Genomic DNA, 24,371 nt, shown 5'->3' with positions numbered 1-24,371 from the left:
TAACAGGTGCCCAAGCAATTTCATGCTAGAATCATCATCCGGATGCCAAAATAAACAAAATACAGCAAAAGATTTGAGTGCACAACGTTTGGTTTAGATTTGACAGCCATAATCAGCAATTGTGTACATTTGAGCTGAATGTGTCAAAATCTTAAAAATTAACAGGTGCCCAAGCAATTTCATGCTAGAATCATCATCCGGATGCCAAAATAAACCAAATACAGCAAAAGATTTGAGTGCACAACGTTTGGTTTAGATTTGACAGCCATAATCAGCAATTGTGTACATTTGAGCTGAATGTGTCAAAATATTAAAAATTAACAGGTGCCCAAGCAATTTCATGCTAGAATCATCATCCGGATGCCAAAATAAACTAAATACAGCAAAAGATTTGAGTGCACAACGTTTGGTTTAGGTTTGACAGCCATAATCACCTTTTTATTGCTTTAAATGCGTTTTTAGCGCATGATTGTACATTTGAGCTGAATGTGTCAAAATCTTAAAAATTAACAGGTGCCCAAGCAATTTCATGCTAGAATCATCATCCGGATGCCAAAATAAACTAAATACAGCAAAAGATTTGAGTGCACAACGTTTAGTTTAGATTTGACAGCCATAATCAGCAATTGTGTACATTTGAGCTGAATGTGTCAAAATCTTAAAAATTAACAGGTGCCCAAGCAATTTCATGCTAGAATCATCATCCGGATGCCAAAATAAACTAAATACAGCAAAAGATTTGAGTGCACAACGTTTGGTTTAGGTTTGACAGCCATAATCACCTTTTTATTGCTTTAAATGCGTTTTTAGCGCATGAGTGTACATTTGAGCTGAATGTGTCAAAATCTTAAAAATTAACAGGTGCCCAAGCAATTTCATGCTAGAATCATCATCCGGATGCCAAAATAAACTAAATACAGCAAAAGATTTGAGTGCACAACGTTTGGTTTAGATTTGACAGCCATAATCAGCAATTGTGTACATTTGAGCTGAATGTGTCAAAATCTTAAAAATTAACAGGTGCCCAAGCAATTTCATGCTAGAATCATCAACCGGATGCCAAAATAAACTAAATACAGCAAAAGATTTGAGTGCACAACGTTTGGTTTAGGTTTGACAGCCATAATCACCTTTTTATTGCTTTAAATGCGTTTTTAGCGCATGATTGTACATTTGAGCTGAATGTGTCAAAATCTTAAAAATGAACAGGTGCCCAAGCAATTTCATGCTAGAATCATCATCCGGATGCCAAAATAAACTAAATACAGCAAAAGATTTGAGTGCACAACGTTTGGTTTAGATTTGACAGCCATAATCAGCAATTGTGTACATTTGAGCTGAATGTGTCAAAATCTTAAAAATTAACAGGTGCCCAAGCAATTTCATGCTAGAATCATCATCCGGATGCCAAAATAAACCAAATACAGCAAAAGATTTGAGTGCACAACGTTTGGTTTAGATTTGACAGCCATAATCAGCAATTGTGTACATTTGAGCTGAATGTGTCAAAATATTAAAAATTAACAGGTGCCCAAGCAATTTCATGCTAGAATCATCATCCGGATGCCAAAATAAACTAAATACAGCAAAAGATTTGAGTGCACAACGTTTGGTTTAGATTTGACAGCCATAATCAGCAATTGTGTACATTTGAGCTGAATGTGTCAAAATCTTAAAAATTAACAGGTGCCCAAGCAATTTCATGCTAGAATCATCATCCGGATGCCAAAATAAACTAAATACAGCAAAAGATTTGAGTGCACAACGTTTGGTTTAGGTTTGACAGCCATAATCACCTTTTTATTGCTTTAAATGCGTTTTTAGCGCATGATTGTACATTTGAGCTGAATGTGTCAAAATCTTAAAAATGAACAGGTGCCCAAGCAATTTCATGCTAGAATCATCATCCGGATGCCAAAATAAACTAAATATAGCAAAAGATTTGAGTGCACAACGTTTGGTTTAGGTTTGACAGCCATAATCAGCAACTGTGTACATTTGAGCTGAATGTGTCAAAATCTAAAAAAATTAACAGGTGCCCAAGCAATTTCATGCTAGAATCATCATCCGGATGCCAAAATAAACTAAATACAGCAAAAGATTTGAGTGCACAACGTTTGGTTTAGGTTTGACAGCCATAATCACCTTTTTATTGCTTTAAATGCGTTTTTAGCGCATGATTGTACATTTGAGCTGAATGTGTCAAAATCTTAAAAATTAACAGGTGCCCAAGCAATTTCATGCTAGAATCATCATTCGGATGCCAAAATAAACTAAATACAGCAAAAGATTTGAGTGCACAACGTTTAGTTTAGATTTGACAGCCATAATCAGCAATTGTGTACATTTGAGCTGAATGTGTCAAAATCTTAAAAATGAACAGGTGCCCAAGCAATTTCATGCTAGAATCAGCATCCGGATGCCAAAATAAACTAAATACAGCAAAAGATTTGAGTGCACAACGTTTGGTTTAGGTTTGACAGCCATAATCACCTTTTTATTGCTTTAAATGCGTTTTTAGCGCATGATTGTACATTTGAGCTGAATGTGTCAAAATCTTAAAAATTAACAGGTGCCCAAGCAATTTCATGCTAGAATCATCATCCGGATGCCAAAATAAACTAAATACAGCAAAAGATTTGAGTGCACAACGTTTGGTTCAGAATTGACAGCCATAATCAGCAATTGTGTACATTTGAGCTGAATGTGTCAAAATCTTAAAAATTAACAGGTGCCCAAGCAATTTCATGCTAGAATCATCATCCGGATGCCAAAATAAACTAAATACAGCAAAAGATTTGAGTGCACAACGTTTGGATTAGGTTTGACAGCCATAATCACCTTTTCATTGCTTTAAATGCGTTTTTAGCATTGACACATTCAGCTCAAATGTACAATCATGATTGTACATTTGAGCTGAATGTGTCAAAATCTTAAAAATTAACAGGTGCCCAAGCAATTTCATGCTAGAATCATCATCCGGATGCCAAAATAAACTAAATACAGCAAAAGATTTGAGTGCACAACGTTTGGTTTAGATTTGACAGCCATAATCAGCAATTGTGTACATTTGAGCTGAATGTGTCAAAATCTTAAAAATTAACAGGTGCCCAAGCAATTTCATGCTAGAATCATCATCCGGATGCCAAAATAAACCAAATACAGCAAAAGATTTGAGTGCACAACGTTTGGTTTAGATTTGACAGCCATAATCAGCAATTGTGTACATTTGAGCTGAATGTGTCAAAATCTTAAAAATGAACAGGTGCCCAAGCAATTTCATGCTAGAATCATCATCCGGATGCCAAAATAAACTAAATACAGCAAAAGATTTGAGTGCACAACGTTTGGTTTAGATTTGACAGCCATAATCAGCAATTGTGTACATTTGAGCTGAATGTGTCAAAATCTTAAAAATTAACAGGTGCCCAAGCAATTTCATGCTAGAATCATCATGCGGATGCCAAAATAAACTAAATACAGCAAAAGATTTGAGTGCACAACGTTTGGTTTAGGTTTGACAGCCATAATCACCTTTTTATTGCTTTAAATGCGTTTTTAGCGCATGATTGTACATTTGAGCTGAATGTGTCAAAATCTTAAAAATTAACAGGTGCCCAAGCAATTTCATGCTAGAATCATCATCCGGATGCCAAAATAAACTAAATACAGCAAATGATTTGAGTGCACAACGTTTGGTTTAGATTTGACAGCCATAATCAGCAATTGTGTACATTTGAGCTGAATGTGTCAAAATCTTAAAAATTAACAGGTGCCCAAGCAATTTCATGCTAGAATCATCATCCGGATGCCAAAATAAACTAAATACAGCAAAAGATTTGAGTGCACAACGTTTGGTTTAGGTTTGACAGCCATAATCACCTTTTCATTGCTTTAAATGCGTTTTTAGCATTGACACATTCAGCTCAAATGTACAATCATGATTGTACATTTGAGCTGAATGTGTCAAAATCTTAAAAATTAACAGGTGCCCAAGCAATTTCATGCTAGAATCATCATCCGGATGCCAAAATAAACTAAATACAGCAAAAGATTTGAGTGCACAACGTTTGGATTAGGTTTGACAGCCATAATCACCTTTTCATTGCTTTAAATGCGTTTTTAGCATTGACACATTCAGCTCAAATGTACAATCATGATTGTACATTTGAGCTGAATGTGTCAAAATCTTAAAAATTAACAGGTGCCCAAGCAATTTCATGCTAGAATCATCATCCGGATGCCAAAATAAACTAAATACAGCAAAAGATTTGAGTGCACAACGTTTGGTTTAGATTTGACAGCCATAATCAGCAATTGTGTACATTTGAGCTGAATGTGTCAAAATCTTAAAAATTAACAGGTGCCCAAGCAATTTCATGCTAGAATCATCATCCGGATGCCAAAATAAACCAAATACAGCAAAAGATTTGAGTGCACAACGTTTGGTTTAGATTTGACAGCCATAATCAGCAATTGTGTACATTTGAGCTGAATGTGTCAAAATCTTAAAAATGAACAGGTGCCCAAGCAATTTCATGCTAGAATCATCATCCGGATGCCAAAATAAACTAAATACAGCAAAAGATTTGAGTGCACAACGTTTGGTTTAGATTTGACAGCCATAATCAGCAATTGTGTACATTTGAGCTGAATGTGTCAAAATATTAAAAATTAACAGGTGCCCAAGCAATTTCATGCTAGAATCATCATCCGGATGCCAAAATAAACTAAATACAGCAAAAGATTTGAGTGCACAACGTTTGGTTTAGGTTTGACAGCCATAATCACCTTTTTATTGCTTTAAATGCGTTTTTAGCGCATGATTGTACATTTGAGCTGAATGTGTCAAAATCTTAAAAATTAACAGGTGCCCAAGCAATTTCATGCTAGAATCATCATCCGGATGCCAAAATAAACTAAATACAGCAAAAGATTTGAGTGCACAACGTTTGGTTTAGATTTGACAGCCATAATCAGCAATTGTGTACATTTGAGCTGAATGTGTCAAAATCTTAAAAATTAACAGGTGCCCAAGCAATTTCATGCTAGAATCATCATGCGGATGCCAAAATAAACTAAATACAGCAAAAGATTTGAGTGCACAACGTTTGGTTTAGGTTTGACAGCCATAATCACCTTTTTATTGCTTTAAATGCGTTTTTAGCGCATGATTGTACATTTGAGCTGAATGTGTCAAAATCTTAAAAATTAACAGGTGCCCAAGCAATTTCATGCTAGAATCATCATCCGGATGCCAAAATAAACTAAATACAGCAAAAGATTTGAGTGCACAACGTTTGGTTTAGATTTGACAGCCATAATCAGCAATTGTGTACATTTGAGCTGAATGTGTCAAAATCTTAAAAATTAACAGGTGCCCAAGCAATTTCATGCTAGAATCATCATCCGGATGCCAAAATAAACTAAATATAGCAAAAGATTTGAGTGCACAACGTTTGGTTTAGGTTTGACAGCCATAATCACCTTTTCATTGCTTTAAATGCGTTTTTAGCATTGACACATTCAGCTCAAATGTACAATCATGATTGTACATTTGAGCTGAATGTGTCAAAATCTTAAAAATTAACAGGTGCCCAAGCAATTTCATGCTAGAATCATCATCCGGATGCCAAAATAAACAAAATACAGCAAAAGATTTGAGTGCACAACGTTTGGTTTAGATTTGACAGCCATAATCAGCAATTGTGTACATTTGAGCTGAATGTGTCAAAATCTTAAAAATTAACAGGTGCCCAAGCAATTTCATGCTAGAATCATCATCCGGATGCCAAAATAAACCAAATACAGCAAAAGATTTGAGTGCACAACGTTTGGTTTAGATTTGACAGCCATAATCAGCAATTGTGTACATTTGAGCTGAATGTGTCAAAATATTAAAAATTAACAGGTGCCCAAGCAATTTCATGCTAGAATCATCATCCGGATGCCAAAATAAACTAAATACAGCAAAAGATTTGAGTGCACAACGTTTGGTTTAGGTTTGACAGCCATAATCACCTTTTTATTGCTTTAAATGCGTTTTTAGCGCATGATTGTACATTTGAGCTGAATGTGTCAAAATCTTAAAAATTAACAGGTGCCCAAGCAATTTCATGCTAGAATCATCATCCGGATGCCAAAATAAACTAAATACAGCAAAAGATTTGAGTGCACAACGTTTAGTTTAGATTTGACAGCCATAATCAGCAATTGTGTACATTTGAGCTGAATGTGTCAAAATCTTAAAAATTAACAGGTGCCCAAGCAATTTCATGCTAGAATCATCATCCGGATGCCAAAATAAACTAAATACAGCAAAAGATTTGAGTGCACAACGTTTGGTTTAGGTTTGACAGCCATAATCACCTTTTTATTGCTTTAAATGCGTTTTTAGCGCATGAGTGTACATTTGAGCTGAATGTGTCAAAATCTTAAAAATTAACAGGTGCCCAAGCAATTTCATGCTAGAATCATCATCCGGATGCCAAAATAAACTAAATACAGCAAAAGATTTGAGTGTACAACGTTTGGTTTAGATTTGACAGCCATAATCAGCAATTGTGTACATTTGAGCTGAATGTGTCAAAATCTTAAAAATTAACAGGTGCCCAAGCAATTTCATGCTAGAATCATCAACCGGATGCCAAAATAAACTAAATACAGCAAAAGATTTGAGTGCACAACGTTTGGTTTAGGTTTGACAGCCATAATCACCTTTTTATTGCTTTAAATGCGTTTTTAGCGCATGATTGTACATTTGAGCTGAATGTGTCAAAATCTTAAAAATGAACAGGTGCCCAAGCAATTTCATGCTAGAATCATCATCCGGATGCCAAAATAAACTAAATACAGCAAAAGATTTGAGTGCACAACGTTTGGTTTAGATTTGACAGCCATAATCAGCAATTGTGTACATTTGAGCTGAATGTGTCAAAATCTTAAAAATTAACAGGTGCCCAAGCAATTTCATGCTAGAATCATCATCCGGATGCCAAAATAAACCAAATACAGCAAAAGATTTGAGTGCACAACGTTTGGTTTAGATTTGACAGCCATAATCAGCAATTGTGTACATTTGAGCTGAATGTGTCAAAATATTAAAAATTAACAGGTGCCCAAGCAATTTCATGCTAGAATCATCATCCGGATGCCAAAATAAACTAAATACAGCAAAAGATTTGAGTGCACAACGTTTGGTTTAGATTTGACAGCCATAATCAGCAATTGTGTACATTTGAGCTGAATGTGTCAAAATCTTAAAAATTAACAGGTGCCCAAGCAATTTCATGCTAGAATCATCATCCGGATGCCAAAATAAACTAAATACAGCAAAAGATTTGAGTGCACAACGTTTGGTTTAGGTTTGACAGCCATAATCACCTTTTTATTGCTTTAAATGCGTTTTTAGCGCATGATTGTACATTTGAGCTGAATGTGTCAAAATCTTAAAAATGAACAGGTGCCCAAGCAATTTCATGCTAGAATCATCATCCGGATGCCAAAATAAACTAAATATAGCAAAAGATTTGAGTGCACAACGTTTGGTTTAGGTTTGACAGCCATAATCAGCAACTGTGTACATTTGAGCTGAATGTGTCAAAATCTAAAAAAATTAACAGGTGCCCAAGCAATTTCATGCTAGAATCATCATCCGGATGCCAAAATAAACTAAATACAGCAAAAGATTTGAGTGCACAACGTTTGGTTTAGGTTTGACAGCCATAATCACCTTTTTATTGCTTTAAATGCGTTTTTAGCGCATGATTGTACATTTGAGCTGAATGTGTCAAAATCTTAAAAATTAACAGGTGCCCAAGCAATTTCATGCTAGAATCATCATTCGGATGCCAAAATAAACTAAATACAGCAAAAGATTTGAGTGCACAACGTTTAGTTTAGATTTGACAGCCATAATCAGCAATTGTGTACATTTGAGCTGAATGTGTCAAAATCTTAAAAATGAACAGGTGCCCAAGCAATTTCATGCTAGAATCAGCATCCGGATGCCAAAATAAACTAAATACAGCAAAAGATTTGAGTGCACAACGTTTGGTTTAGGTTTGACAGCCATAATCACCTTTTTATTGCTTTAAATGCGTTTTTAGCGCATGATTGTACATTTGAGCTGAATGTGTCAAAATCTTAAAAATTAACAGGTGCCCAAGCAATTTCATGCTAGAATCATCATCCGGATGCCAAAATAAACTAAATACAGCAAAAGATTTGAGTGCACAACGTTTGGTTCAGAATTGACAGCCATAATCAGCAATTGTGTACATTTGAGCTGAATGTGTCAAAATCTTAAAAATTAACAGGTGCCCAAGCAATTTCATGCTAGAATCATCATCCGGATGCCAAAATAAACTAAATACAGCAAAAGATTTGAGTGCACAACGTTTGGATTAGGTTTGACAGCCATAATCACCTTTTCATTGCTTTAAATGCGTTTTTAGCATTGACACATTCAGCTCAAATGTACAATCATGATTGTACATTTGAGCTGAATGTGTCAAAATCTTAAAAATTAACAGGTGCCCAAGCAATTTCATGCTAGAATCATCATCCGGATGCCAAAATAAACTAAATACAGCAAAAGATTTGAGTGCACAACGTTTGGTTTAGATTTGACAGCCATAATCAGCAATTGTGTACATTTGAGCTGAATGTGTCAAAATCTTAAAAATTAACAGGTGCCCAAGCAATTTCATGCTAGAATCATCAACCGGATGCCAAAATAAACTAAATACAGCAAAAGATTTGAGTGCACAACGTTTGGTTTAGGTTTGACAGCCATAATCACCTTTTTATTGCTTTAAATGCGTTTTTAGCGCATGATTGTACATTTGAGCTGAATGTGTCAAAATCTTAAAAATGAACAGGTGCCCAAGCAATTTCATGCTAGAATCATCATCCGGATGCCAAAATAAACTAAATACAGCAAAAGATTTGAGTGCACAACGTTTGGTTTAGATTTGACAGCCATAATCAGCAATTGTGTACATTTGAGCTGAATGTGTCAAAATCTTAAAAATTAACAGGTGCCCAAGCAATTTCATGCTAGAATCATCATCCGGATGCCAAAATAAACCAAATACAGCAAAAGATTTGAGTGCACAACGTTTGGTTTAGATTTGACAGCCATAATCAGCAATTGTGTACATTTGAGCTGAATGTGTCAAAATATTAAAAATTAACAGGTGCCCAAGCAATTTCATGCTAGAATCATCATCCGGATGCCAAAATAAACTAAATACAGCAAAAGATTTGAGTGCACAACGTTTGGTTTAGATTTGACAGCCATAATCAGCAATTGTGTACATTTGAGCTGAATGTGTCAAAATCTTAAAAATTAACAGGTGCCCAAGCAATTTCATGCTAGAATCATCATCCGGATGCCAAAATAAACTAAATACAGCAAAAGATTTGAGTGCACAACGTTTGGTTTAGGTTTGACAGCCATAATCACCTTTTTATTGCTTTAAATGCGTTTTTAGCGCATGATTGTACATTTGAGCTGAATGTGTCAAAATCTTAAAAATGAACAGGTGCCCAAGCAATTTCATGCTAGAATCATCATCCGGATGCCAAAATAAACTAAATATAGCAAAAGATTTGAGTGCACAACGTTTGGTTTAGGTTTGACAGCCATAATCAGCAACTGTGTACATTTGAGCTGAATGTGTCAAAATCTAAAAAAATTAACAGGTGCCCAAGCAATTTCATGCTAGAATCATCATCCGGATGCCAAAATAAACTAAATACAGCAAAAGATTTGAGTGCACAACGTTTGGTTTAGGTTTGACAGCCATAATCACCTTTTTATTGCTTTAAATGCGTTTTTAGCGCATGATTGTACATTTGAGCTGAATGTGTCAAAATCTTAAAAATTAACAGGTGCCCAAGCAATTTCATGCTAGAATCATCATTCGGATGCCAAAATAAACTAAATACAGCAAAAGATTTGAGTGCACAACGTTTAGTTTAGATTTGACAGCCATAATCAGCAATTGTGTACATTTGAGCTGAATGTGTCAAAATCTTAAAAATGAACAGGTGCCCAAGCAATTTCATGCTAGAATCAGCATCCGGATGCCAAAATAAACTAAATACAGCAAAAGATTTGAGTGCACAACGTTTGGTTTAGGTTTGACAGCCATAATCACCTTTTTATTGCTTTAAATGCGTTTTTAGCGCATGATTGTACATTTGAGCTGAATGTGTCAAAATCTTAAAAATTAACAGGTGCCCAAGCAATTTCATGCTAGAATCATCATCCGGATGCCAAAATAAACTAAATACAGCAAAAGATTTGAGTGCACAACGTTTGGTTCAGAATTGACAGCCATAATCAGCAATTGTGTACATTTGAGCTGAATGTGTCAAAATCTTAAAAATTAACAGGTGCCCAAGCAATTTCATGCTAGAATCATCATCCGGATGCCAAAATAAACTAAATACAGCAAAAGATTTGAGTGCACAACGTTTGGATTAGGTTTGACAGCCATAATCACCTTTTCATTGCTTTAAATGCGTTTTTAGCATTGACACATTCAGCTCAAATGTACAATCATGATTGTACATTTGAGCTGAATGTGTCAAAATCTTAAAAATTAACAGGTGCCCAAGCAATTTCATGCTAGAATCATCATCCGGATGCCAAAATAAACTAAATACAGCAAAAGATTTGAGTGCACAACGTTTGGTTTAGATTTGACAGCCATAATCAGCAATTGTGTACATTTGAGCTGAATGTGTCAAAATCTTAAAAATTAACAGGTGCCCAAGCAATTTCATGCTAGAATCATCATCCGGATGCCAAAATAAACCAAATACAGCAAAAGATTTGAGTGCACAACGTTTGGTTTAGATTTGACAGCCATAATCAGCAATTGTGTACATTTGAGCTGAATGTGTCAAAATCTTAAAAATGAACAGGTGCCCAAGCAATTTCATGCTAGAATCATCATCCGGATGCCAAAATAAACTAAATACAGCAAAAGATTTGAGTGCACAACGTTTGGTTTAGATTTGACAGCCATAATCAGCAATTGTGTACATTTGAGCTGAATGTGTCAAAATCTTAAAAATTAACAGGTGCCCAAGCAATTTCATGCTAGAATCATCATGTGGATGCCAAAATAAACTAAATACAGCAAAAGATTTGAGTGCACAACGTTTGGTTTAGGTTTGACAGCCATAATCACCTTTTTATTGCTTTAAATGCGTTTTTAGCGCATGATTGTACATTTGAGCTGAATGTGTCAAAATCTTAAAAATTAACAGGTGCCCAAGCAATTTCATGCTAGAATCATCATCCGGATGCCAAAATAAACTAAATACAGCAAATGATTTGAGTGCACAACGTTTGGTTTAGATTTGACAGCCATAATCAGCAATTGTGTACATTTGAGCTGAATGTGTCAAAATCTTAAAAATTAACAGGTGCCCAAGCAATTTCATGCTAGAATCATCATCCGGATGCCAAAATAAACTAAATACAGCAAAAGATTTGAGTGCACAACGTTTGGTTTAGGTTTGACAGCCATAATCACCTTTTCATTGCTTTAAATGCGTTTTTAGCATTGACACATTCAGCTCAAATGTACAATCATGATTGTACATTTGAGCTGAATGTGTCAAAATCTTAAAAATTAACAGGTGCCCAAGCAATTTCATGCTAGAATCATCATCCGGATGCCAAAATAAACTAAATACAGCAAAAGATTTGAGTGCACAACGTTTGGATTAGGTTTGACAGCCATAATCACCTTTTCATTGCTTTAAATGCGTTTTTAGCATTGACACATTCAGCTCAAATGTACAATCATGATTGTACATTTGAGCTGAATGTGTCAAAATCTTAAAAATTAACAGGTGCCCAAGCAATTTCATGCTAGAATCATCATCCGGATGCCAAAATAAACTAAATACAGCAAAAGATTTGAGTGCACAACGTTTGGTTTAGATTTGACAGCCATAATCAGCAATTGTGTACATTTGAGCTGAATGTGTCAAAATCTTAAAAATTAACAGGTGCCCAAGCAATTTCATGCTAGAATCATCATCCGGATGCCAAAATAAACCAAATACAGCAAAAGATTTGAGTGCACAACGTTTGGTTTAGATTTGACAGCCATAATCAGCAATTGTGTACATTTGAGCTGAATGTGTCAAAATCTTAAAAATGAACAGGTGCCCAAGCAATTTCATGCTAGAATCATCATCCGGATGCCAAAATAAACTAAATACAGCAAAAGATTTGAGTGCACAACGTTTGGTTTAGATTTGACAGCCATAATCAGCAATTGTGTACATTTGAGCTGAATGTGTCAAAATCTTAAAAATTAACAGGTGCCCAAGCAATTTCATGCTAGAATCATCATGCGGATGCCAAAATAAACTAAATACAGCAAAAGATTTGAGTGCACAACGTTTGGTTTAGGTTTGACAGCCATAATCACCTTTTCATTGCTTTAAATGCGTTTTTAGCATTGACACATTCAGCTCAAATGTACAATCATGATTGTACATTTGAGCTGAATGTGTCAAAATCTTAAAAATTAACAGGTGCCCAAGCAATTTCATGCTAGAATCATCATCCGGATGCCAAAATAAACTAAATACAGCAAAAGATTTGAGTGCACAACGTTTGGTTTAGATTTGACAGCCATAATCAGCAATTGTGTACATTTGAGCTGAATGTGTCAAAATCTTAAAAATTAACAGGTGCCCAAGCAATTTCATGCTAGAATCATCATCCGGATGCCAAAATAAACCAAATACAGCAAAAGATTTGAGTGCACAACGTTTGGTTTAGATTTGACAGCCATAATCAGCAATTGTGTACATTTGAGCTGAATGTGTCAAAATATTAAAAATTAACAGGTGCCCAAGCAATTTCATGCTAGAATCATCATCCGGATGCCAAAATAAACTAAATACAGCAAAAGATTTGAGTGCACAACGTTTGGTTTAGGTTTGACAGCCATAATCACCTTTTTATTGCTTTAAATGCGTTTTTAGCGCATGATTGTACATTTGAGCTGAATGTGTCAAAATCTTAAAAATTAACAGGTGCCCAAGCAATTTCATGCTAGAATCATCATCCGGATGCCAAAATAAACTAAATACAGCAAAAGATTTGAGTGCACAACGTTTGGTTTAGATTTGACAGCCATAATCAGCAATTGTGTACATTTGAGCTGAATGTGTCAAAATCTTAAAAATTAACAGGTGCCCAAGCAATTTCATGCTAGAATCATCATGCGGATGCCAAAATAAACTAAATACAGCAAAAGATTTGAGTGCACAACGTTTGGTTTAGGTTTGACAGCCATAATCACCTTTTTATTGCTTTAAATGCGTTTTTAGCGCATGATTGTACATTTGAGCTGAATGTGTCAAAATCTTAAAAATTAACAGGTGCCCAAGCAATTTCATGCTAGAATCATCATCCGGATGCCAAAATAAACTAAATACAGCAAAAGATTTGAGTGCACAACGTTTGGTTTAGATTTGACAGCCATAATCAGCAATTGTGTACATTTGAGCTGAATGTGTCAAAATCTTAAAAATTAACAGGTGCCCAAGCAATTTCATGCTAGAATCATCATCCGGATGCCAAAATAAACTAAATATAGCAAAAGATTTGAGTGCACAACGTTTGGTTTAGGTTTGACAGCCATAATCACCTTTTCATTGCTTTAAATGCGTTTTTAGCATTGACACATTCAGCTCAAATGTACAATCATGATTGTACATTTGAGCTGAATGTGTTAAAATCTTAAAAATTAACAGGTGCCCAAGCAATTTCATGCTAGAATCATCATCCGGATGCCAAAATAAACAAAATACAGCAAAAGATTTGAGTGCACAACGTTTGGTTTAGATTTGACAGCCATAATCAGCAATTGTGTACATTTGAGCTGAATGTGTCAAAATCTTAAAAATTAACAGGTGCCCAAGCAATTTCATGCTAGAATCATCATCCGGATGCCAAAATAAACCAAATACAGCAAAAGATTTGAGTGCACAACGTTTGGTTTAGATTTGACAGCCATAATCAGCAATTGTGTACATTTGAGCTGAATGTGTCAAAATATTAAAAATTAACAGGTGCCCAAGCAATTTCATGCTAGAATCATCATCCGGATGCCAAAATAAACTAAATACAGCAAAAGATTTGAGTGCACAACGTTTGGTTTAGGTTTGACAGCCATAATCACCTTTTTATTGCTTTAAATGCGTTTTTAGCGCATGATTGTACATTTGAGCTGAATGTGTCAAAATCTTAAAAATTAACAGGTGCCCAAGCAATTTCATGCTAGAATCATCATCCGGATGCCAAAATAAACTAAATACAGCAAAAGATTTGAGTGCACAACGTTTAGTTTAGATTTGACAGCCATAATCAGCAATTGTGTACATTTGAGCTGAATGTGTCAAAATCTTAAAAATTAACAGGTGCCCAAGCAATTTCATGCTAGAATCATCATCCGGATGCCAAAATAAACTAAATACAGCAAAAGATTTGAGTGCACAACGTTTGGTTTAGGTTTGACAGCCATAATCACCTTTTTATTGCTTTAAATGCGTTTTTAGCGCATGAGTGTACATTTGAGCTGAATGTGTCAAAATCTTAAAAATTAACAGGTGCCCAAGCAATTTCATGCTAGAATCATCATCCGGATGCCAAAATAAACTAAATACAGCAAAAGATTTGAGTGCACAACGTTTGGTTTAGATTTGACAGCCATAATCAGCAATTGTGTACATTTGAGCTGAATGTGTCAAAATCTTAAAAATTAACAGGTGCCCAAGCAATTTCATGCTAGAATCATCAACCGGATGCCAAAATAAACTAAATACAGCAAAAGATTTGAGTGCACAACGTTTGGTTTAGGTTTGACAGCCATAATCACCTTTTTATTGCTTTAAATGCGTTTTTAGCGCATGATTGTACATTTGAGCTGAATGTGTCAAAATCTTAAAAATGAACAGGTGCCCAAGCAATTTCATGCTAGAATCATCATCCGGATGCCAAAATAAACTAAATACAGCAAAAGATTTGAGTGCACAACGTTTGGTTTAGATTTGACAGCCATAATCAGCAATTGTGTACATTTGAGCTGAATGTGTCAAAATCTTAAAAATTAACAGGTGCCCAAGCAATTTCATGCTAGAATCATCATCCGGATGCCAAAATAAACCAAATACAGCAAAAGATTTGAGTGCACAACGTTTGGTTTAGATTTGACAGCCATAATCAGCAATTGTGTACATTTGAGCTGAATGTGTCAAAATATTAAAAATTAACAGGTGCCCAAGCAATTTCATGCTAGAATCATCATCCGGATGCCAAAATAAACTAAATACAGCAAAAGATTTGAGTGCACAACGTTTGGTTTAGATTTGACAGCCATAATCAGCAATTGTGTACATTTGAGCTGAATGTGTCAAAATCTTAAAAATTAACAGGTGCCCAAGCAATTTCATGCTAGAATCATCATCCGGATGCCAAAATAAACTAAATACAGCAAAAGATTTGAGTGCACAACGTTTGGTTTAGGTTTGACAGCCATAATCACCTTTTTATTGCTTTAAATGCGTTTTTAGCGCATGATTGTACATTTGAGCTGAATGTGTCAAAATCTTAAAAATGAACAGGTGCCCAAGCAATTTCATGCTAGAATCATCATCCGGATGCCAAAATAAACTAAATATAGCAAAAGATTTGAGTGCACAACGTTTGGTTTAGGTTTGACAGCCATAATCAGCAACTGTGTACATTTGAGCTGAATGTGTCAAAATCTAAAAAAATTAACAGGTGCCCAAGCAATTTCATGCTAGAATCATCATCCGGATGCCAAAATAAACTAAATACAGCAAAAGATTTGAGTGCACAACGTTTGGTTTAGGTTTGACAGCCATAATCACCTTTTTATTGCTTTAAATGCGTTTTTAGCGCATGATTGTACATTTGAGCTGAATGTGTCAAAATCTTAAAAATTAACAGGTGCCCAAGCAATTTCATGCTAGAATCATCATTCGGATGCCAAAATAAACTAAATACAGCAAAAGATTTGAGTGCACAACGTTTAGTTTAGATTTGACAGCCATAATCAGCAATTGTGTACATTTGAGCTGAATGTGTCAAAATCTTAAAAATGAACAGGTGCCCAAGCAATTTCATGCTAGAATCAGCATCCGGATGCCAAAATAAACTAAATACAGCAAAAGATTTGAGTGCACAACGTTTGGTTTAGGTTTGACAGCCATAATCACCTTTTTATTGCTTTAAATGCGTTTTTAGCGCATGATTGTACATTTGAGCTGAATGTGTCAAAATCTTAAAAATTAACAGGTGCCCAAGCAATTTCATGCTAGAATCATCATCCGGATGCCAAAATAAACTAAATACAGCAAAAGATTTGAGTGCACAACGTTTGGTTCAGAATTGACAGCCATAATCAGCAATTGTGTACATTTGAGCTGAATGTGTCAAAATCTTAAAAATTAACAGGTGCCCAAGCAATTTCATGCTAGAATCATCATCCGGATGCCAAAATAAACTAAATACAGCAAAAGATTTGAGTGCACAACGTTTGGATTAGGTTTGACAGCCATAATCACCTTTTCATTGCTTTAAATGCGTTTTTAGCATTGACACATTCAGCTCAAATGTACAATCATGATTGTACATTTGAGCTGAATGTGTCAAAATCTTAAAAATTAACAGGTGCCCAAGCAATTTCATGCTAGAATCATCATCCGGATGCCAAAATAAACTAAATACAGCAAAAGATTTGAGTGCACAACGTTTGGTTTAGATTTGACAGCCATAATCAGCAATTGTGTACATTTGAGCTGAATGTGTCAAAATCTTAAAAATTAACAGGTGCCCAAGCAATTTCATGCTAGAATCATCATCCGGATGCCAAAATAAACCAAATACAGCAAAAGATTTGAGTGCACAACGTTTGGTTTAGATTTGACAGCCATAATCAGCAATTGTGTACATTTGAGCTGAATGTGTCAAAATCTTAAAAATGAACAGGTGCCCAAGCAATTTCATGCTAGAATCATCATCCGGATGCCAAAATAAACTAAATACAGCAAAAGATTTGAGTGCACAACGTTTGGTTTAGATTTGACAGCCATAATCAGCAATTGTGTACATTTGAGCTGAATGTGTCAAAATCTTAAAAATTAACAGGTGCCCAAGCAATTTCATGCTAGAATCATCATGCGGATGCCAAAATAAACTAAATACAGCAAAAGATTTGAGTGCACAACGTTTGGTTTAGGTTTGACAGCCATAATCACCTTTTTATTGCTTTAAATGCGTTTTTAGCGCATGATTGTACATTTGAGCTGAATGTGTCAAAATCTTAAAAATTAACAGGTGCCCAAGCAATTTCATGCTAGAATCATCATCCGGATGCCAAAATAAACTAAATACAGCAAATGATTTGAGTGCACAACGTTTGGTTTAGATTTGACAGCCATAATCAGCAATTGTGTACATTTGAGCTGAATGTGTCAAAATCTTAAAAATTAACAGGTGCCCAAGCAATTTCATGCTAGAATCATCATCCGGATGCCAAAATAAACTAAATACAGCAAAAGATTTGAGTGCACAACGTTTGGTTTAGGTTTGACAGCCATAATCACCTTTTCATTGCTTTAAATGCGTTTTTAGCATTGACACATTCAGCTCAAATGTACAATCATGATTGTACATTTGAGCTGAATGTGTCAAAATCTTAAAAATTAACAGGTGCCCAAGCAATTTCATGCTAGAATCATCATCCGGATGCCAAAATAAACTAAATACAGCAAAAGATTTGAGTGCACAACGTTTGGATTAGGTTTGACAGCCATAATCACCTTTTCATTGCTTTAAATGCGTTTTTAGCATTGACACATTCAGCTCAAATGTACAATCATGATTGTACATTTGAGCTGAATGTGTCAAAATCTTAAAAATTAACAGGTGCCCAAGCAATTTCATGCTAGAATCATCATCCGGATGCCAAAATAAACTAAATACAGCAAAAGATTTGAGTGCACAACGTTTGGTTTAGATTTGACAGCCATAATCAGCAATTGTGTACATTTGAGCTGAATGTGTCAAAATCTTAAAAATTAACAGGTGCCCAAGCAATTTCATGCTAGAATCATCATCCGGATGCCAAAATAAACCAAATACAGCAAAAGATTTGAGTGCACAACGTTTGGTTTAGATTTGACAGCCATAATCAGCAATTGTGTACATTTGAGCTGAATGTGTCAAAATCTTAAAAATGAACAGGTGCCCAAGCAATTTCATGCTAGAATCATCATCCGGATGCCAAAATAAACTAAATACAGCAAAAGATTTGAGTGCACAACGTTTGGTTTAGATTTGACAGCCATAATCAGCAATTGTGTACATTTGAGCTGAATGTGTCAAAATCTTAAAAATTAACAGGTGCCCAAGCAATTTCATGCTAGAATCATCATGCGGATGCCAAAATAAACTAAATACAGCAAAAGATTTGAGTGCACAACGTTTGGTTTAGGTTTGACAGCCATAATCACCTTTTTATTGCTTTAAATGCGTTTTTAGCGCATGATTGTACATTTGAGCTGAATGTGTCAAAATCTTAAAAATTAACAGGTGCCCAAGCAATTTCATGCTAGAATCATCATCCGGATGCCAAAATAAACTAAATACAGCAAATGATTTGAGTGCACAACGTTTGGTTTAGATTTGACAGCCATAATCAGCAATTGTGTACATTTGAGCTGAATGTGTCAAAATCTTAAAAATTAACAGGTGCCCAAGCAATTTCATGCTAGAATCATCATCCGGATGCCAAAATAAACTAAATACAGCAAAAGATTTGAGTGCACAACGTTTGGTTTAGGTTTGACAGCCATAATCACCTTTTCATTGCTTTAAATGCGTTTTTAGCATTGACACATTCAGCTCAAATGTACAATCATGATTGTACATTTGAGCTGAATGTGTCAAAATCTTAAAAATTAACAGGTGCCCAAGCAATTTCATGCTAGAATCATCATCCGGATGCCAAAATAAACTAAATACAGCAAAAGATTTGAGTGCACAACGTTTGGTTTAGATTTGACAGCCATAATCAGCAATTGTGTACATTTGAGCTGAATGTGTCAAAATCTTAAAAATTAACAGGTGCCCAAGCAATTTCATGCTAGAATCATCATCCGGATGCCAAAATAAACCAAATACAGCAAAAGATTTGAGTGCACAACGTTTGGTTTAGATTTGACAGCCATAATCAGCAATTGTGTACATTTGAGCTGAATGTGTCAAAATATTAAAAATTAACAGGTGCCCAAGCAATTTCATGCTAGAATCATCATCCGGATGCCAAAATAAACTAAATACAGCAAAAGATTTGAGTGCACAACGTTTGGTTTAGGTTTGACAGCCATAATCACCTTTTTATTGCTTTAAATGCGTTTTTAGCGCATGATTGTACATTTGAGCTGAATGTGTCAAAATCTTAAAAATTAACAGGTGCCCAAGCAATTTCATGCTAGAATCATCATCCGGATGCCAAAATAAACTAAATACAGCAAAAGATTTGAGTGCACAACGTTTAGTTTAGATTTGACAGCCATAATCAGCAATTGTGTACATTTGAGCTGAATGTGTCAAAATCTTAAAAATGAACAGGTGCCCAAGCAATTTCATGCTAGAATCAGCATCCGGATGCCAAAATAAACTAAATACAGCAAAAGATTTGAGTGCACAACGTTTGGTTTAGATTTGACAGCCATAATCAGCAATTGTGTACATTTGAGCTGAATGTGTCAAAATCTTAAAAATTAACAGGTGCCCAAGCAATTTCATGCTAGAATCATCATCCGGATGCCAAAATAAACTAAATATAGCAAAAGATTTGAGTGCACAACGTTTGGTTTAGGTTTGACAGCCATAATCACCTTTTTATTGCTTTAAATGCGTTTGTAGCGCATGATTGTACATTTGAGCTGAATGTGTCAAAATCTTAAAAATTAACAGGTGCCCAAGCAATTTCATGCTAGAATCATCATCCGGATGCCAAAATAAACTAAATATAGCAAAAGATTTGAGTGCACAACGTTTGGTTTAGGTTTGACAGCCATAATCACCTTTTTATTGCTTTAAATGCGTTTGTAGCGCATGATTGTACATTTGAGCTGAATGTGTCAAAATCTTAAAAATGAACAGGTGCCCAAGCAATTTCATGCTAGAATCATCATCCGGATGCCAAAATAAACTAAATACAGCAAAAGATTTGAGTGCACAACGTTTGGTTTAGATTTGACAGCCATAATCAGCAATTGTGTACATTTGAGCTGAATGTGTCAAAATCTTAAAAATTAACAGGTGCCCAAGCAATTTCATGCTAGAATCATCATGCGGTTGCCAAAATAAACTAAATACAGCAAAAGATTTGAGTGCACAACGTTTGGTTTAGGTTTGACAGCCATAATCACCTTTTTATTGCTTTAAATGCGTTTTTAGCGCATGATTGTACATTTGAGCTGAATGTGTCAAAATCTTAAAAATTAACAGGTGCCCAAGCAATTTCATGCTAGAATCATCATCCGGATGCCAAAATAAACTAAATACAGCAAAAGATTTGAGTGCACAACGTTTGGTTTAGATTTGACAGCCATAATCAGCAATTGTGTACATTTGAGCTGAATGTGTCAAAATCTTAAAAATTAACAGGTGCCCAAGCAATTTCATGCTAGAATCATCATCCGGATGCCAAAATAAACTAAATACAGCAAAAGATTTGAGTGCACAACGTTTGGTTTAGGTTTGACAGCCATAATCACCTTTTCATTGCTTTAAATGCGTTTTTAGCATTGACACATTCAGCTCAAATGTACAATCATGATTGTACATTTGAGCTGAATGTGTCAAAATCTTAAAAATTAACAGGTGCCCAAGCAATTTCATGCTAGAATCATCATCCGGATGCCAAAATAAACTAAATACAGCAAAAGATTTGAGTGCACAACGTTTGGATTAGGTTTGACAGCCATAATCACCTTTTCATTGCTTTAAATGCGTTTTTAGCATTGACACATTCAGCTCAAATGTACAATCATGATTGTACATTTGAGCTGAATGTGTCAAAATCTTAAAAATTAACAGGTGCCCAAGCAATTTCATGCTAGAATCATCATCCGGATGCCAAAATAAACTAAATACAGCAAAAGATTTGAGTGCACAACGTTTGGTTTAGATTTGACAGCCATAATCAGCAATTGTGTACATTTGAGCTGAATGTGTCAAAATCTTAAAAATTAACAGGTGCCCAAGCAATTTCATGCTAGAATCATCATCCGGATGCCAAAATAAACCAAATACAGCAAAAGATTTGAGTGCACAACGTTTGGTTTAGATTTGACAGCCATAATCAGCAATTGTGTACATTTGAGCTGAATGTGTCAAAATCTTAAAAATGAACAGGTGCCCAAGCAATTTCATGCTAGAATCATCATCCGGATGCCAAAATAAACTAAATACAGCAAAAGATTTGAGTGCACAACGTTTGGTTTAGATTTGACAGCCATAATCAGCAATTGTGTACATTTGAGCTGAATGTGTCAAAATCTTAAAAATTAACAGGTGCCCAAGCAATTTCATGCTAGAATCATCATGCGGATGCCAAAATAAACTAAATACAGCAAAAGATTTGAGTGCACAACGTTCGGTTTAGGTTTGACAGCCATAATCACCTTTTTATTGCTTTAAATGCGTTTTTAGCGCATGATTGTACATTTGAGCTGAATGTGTCAAAATCTTAAAAATTAACAGGTGCCCAAGCAATTTCATGCTAGAATCATCATCCGGATGCCAAAATAAACTAAATACAGCAAATGATTTGAGTGCACAACGTTTGGTTTAGATTTGACAGCCATAATCAGCAATTGTGTACATTTGAGCTGAATGTGTCAAAATCTTAAAAATTAACAGGTGCCCAAGCAATTTCATGCTAGAATCATCATCCGGATGCCAAAATAAACTAAATACAGCAAAAGATTTGAGTGCACAACGTTTGGTTTAGGTTTGACAGCCATAATCACCTTTTCATTGCTTTAAATGCGTTTTTAGCATTGACACATTCAGCTCAAATGTACAATCATGATTGTACATTTGAGCTGAATGTGTCAAAATCTTAAAAATTAACAGGTGCCCAAGCAATTTCATGCTAGAATCATCATCCGGATGCCAAAATAAACTAAATACAGCAAAAGATTTGAGTGCACAACGTTTGGTTTAGATTTGACAGCCATAATCAGCAATTGTGTACATTTGAGCTGAATGTGTCAAAATCTTAAAAATTAACAGGTGCCCAAGCAATTTCATGCTAGAATCATCATCCGGATGCCAAAATAAACCAAATACAGCAAAAGATTTGAGTGCACAACGTTTGGTTTAGATTTGACAGCCATAATCAGCAATTGTGTACATTTGAGCTGAATGTGTCAAAATATTAAAAATTAACAGGTGCCCAAGCAATTTCATGCTAGAATCATCATCCGGATGCCAAAATAAACTAAATACAGCAAAAGATTTGAGTGCACAACGTTTGGTTTAGGTTTGACAGCCATAATCACCTTTTTATTGCTTTAAATGCGTTTTTAGCGCATGATTGTACATTTGAGCTGAATGTGTCAAAATCTTAAAAATTAACAGGTGCCCAAGCAATTTCATGCTAGAATCATCATCCGGATGCCAAAATAAACTAAATACAGCAAAAGATTTGAGTGCACAACGTTTAGTTTAGATTTGACAGCCATAATCAGCAATTGTGTACATTTGAGCTGAATGTGTCAAAATCTTAAAAATGAACAGGTGCCCAAGCAATTTCATGCTAGAATCAGCATCCGGATGCCAAAATAAACTAAATACAGCAAAAGATTTGAGTGCACAACGTTTGGTTTAGATTTGACAGCCATAATCAGCAATTGTGTACATTTGAGCTGAATGTGTCAAAATCTTAAAAATTAACAGGTGCCCAAGCAATTTCATGCTAGAATCATCATCCGGATGCCAAAATAAACTAAATATAGCAAAAGATTTGAGTGCACAACGTTTGGTTTAGGTTTGACAGCCATAATCACCTTTTTATTGCTTTAAATGCGTTTGTAGCGCATGATTGTACATTTGAGCTGAATGTGTCAAAATCTTAAAAATTAACAGGTGCCCAAGCAATTTCATGCTAGAATCATCATCCGGATGCCAAAATAAACTAAATATAGCAAAAGATTTGAGTGCACAACGTTTGGTTTAGGTTTGACAGCCATAATCACCTTTTTATTGCTTTAAATGCGTTTGTAGCGCATGATTGTACATTTGAGCTGAATGTGTCAAAATCTTAAAAATGAACAGGTGCCCAAGCAATTTCATGCTAGAATCATCATCCGGATGCCAAAATAAACTAAATACAGCAAAAGATTTGAGTGCACAACGTTTGGTTTAGATTTGACAGCCATAATCAGCAATTGTGTACATTTGAGCTGAATGTGTCAAAATCTTAAAAATTAACAGGTGCCCAAGCAATTTCATGCTAGAATCATCATGCGGTTGCCAAAATAAACTAAATACAGCAAAAGATTTGAGTGCACAACGTTTGGTTTAGGTTTGACAGCCATAATCACCTTTTTATTGCTTTAAATGCGTTTTTAGCGCATGATTGTACATTTGAGCTGAATGTGTCAAAATCTTAAAAATTAACAGGTGCCCAAGCAATTTCATGCTAGAATCATCATCCGGATGCCAAAATAAACTAAATACAGCAAAAGATTTGAGTGCACAACGTTTGGTTTAGATTTGACAGCCATAATCAGCAATTGTGTACATTTGAGCTGAATGTGTCAAAATCTTAAAAATTAACAGGTGCCCAAGCAATTTCATGCTAGAATCATCATCCGGATGCCAAAATAAACTAAATACAGCAAAAGATTTGAGTGCACAACGTTTGGTTTAGGTTTGACAGCCATAATCACCTTTTCATTGCTTTAAATGCGTTTTTAGCATTGACACATTCAGCTCAAATGTACAATCATGATTGTACATTTGAGCTGAATGTGTCAAAATCTTAAAAATTAACAGGTGCCCAAGCAATTTCATGCTAGAATCATCATCCGGATGCCAAAATAAACTAAATACAGCAAAAGATTTGAGTGCACAACGTTTGGTTTAGATTTGACAGCCATAATCAGCAATTGTGTACATTTGAGCTGAATGTGTCAAAATCTTAAAAATTAACAGGTGCCCAAGCAATTTCATGCTAGAATCATCATCCGGATGCCAAAATAAACCAAATACAGCAAAA

The sequence above is a fragment of the Festucalex cinctus genome, chromosome 12 (assembly GCF_051991245.1).
Source record: "Festucalex cinctus isolate MCC-2025b chromosome 12, RoL_Fcin_1.0, whole genome shotgun sequence".
NCBI classification, from domain to species: Eukaryota; Metazoa; Chordata; class Actinopteri; order Syngnathiformes; family Syngnathidae; genus Festucalex; species Festucalex cinctus.
Note: the sequence above shows the minus strand (reverse complement) of the source record.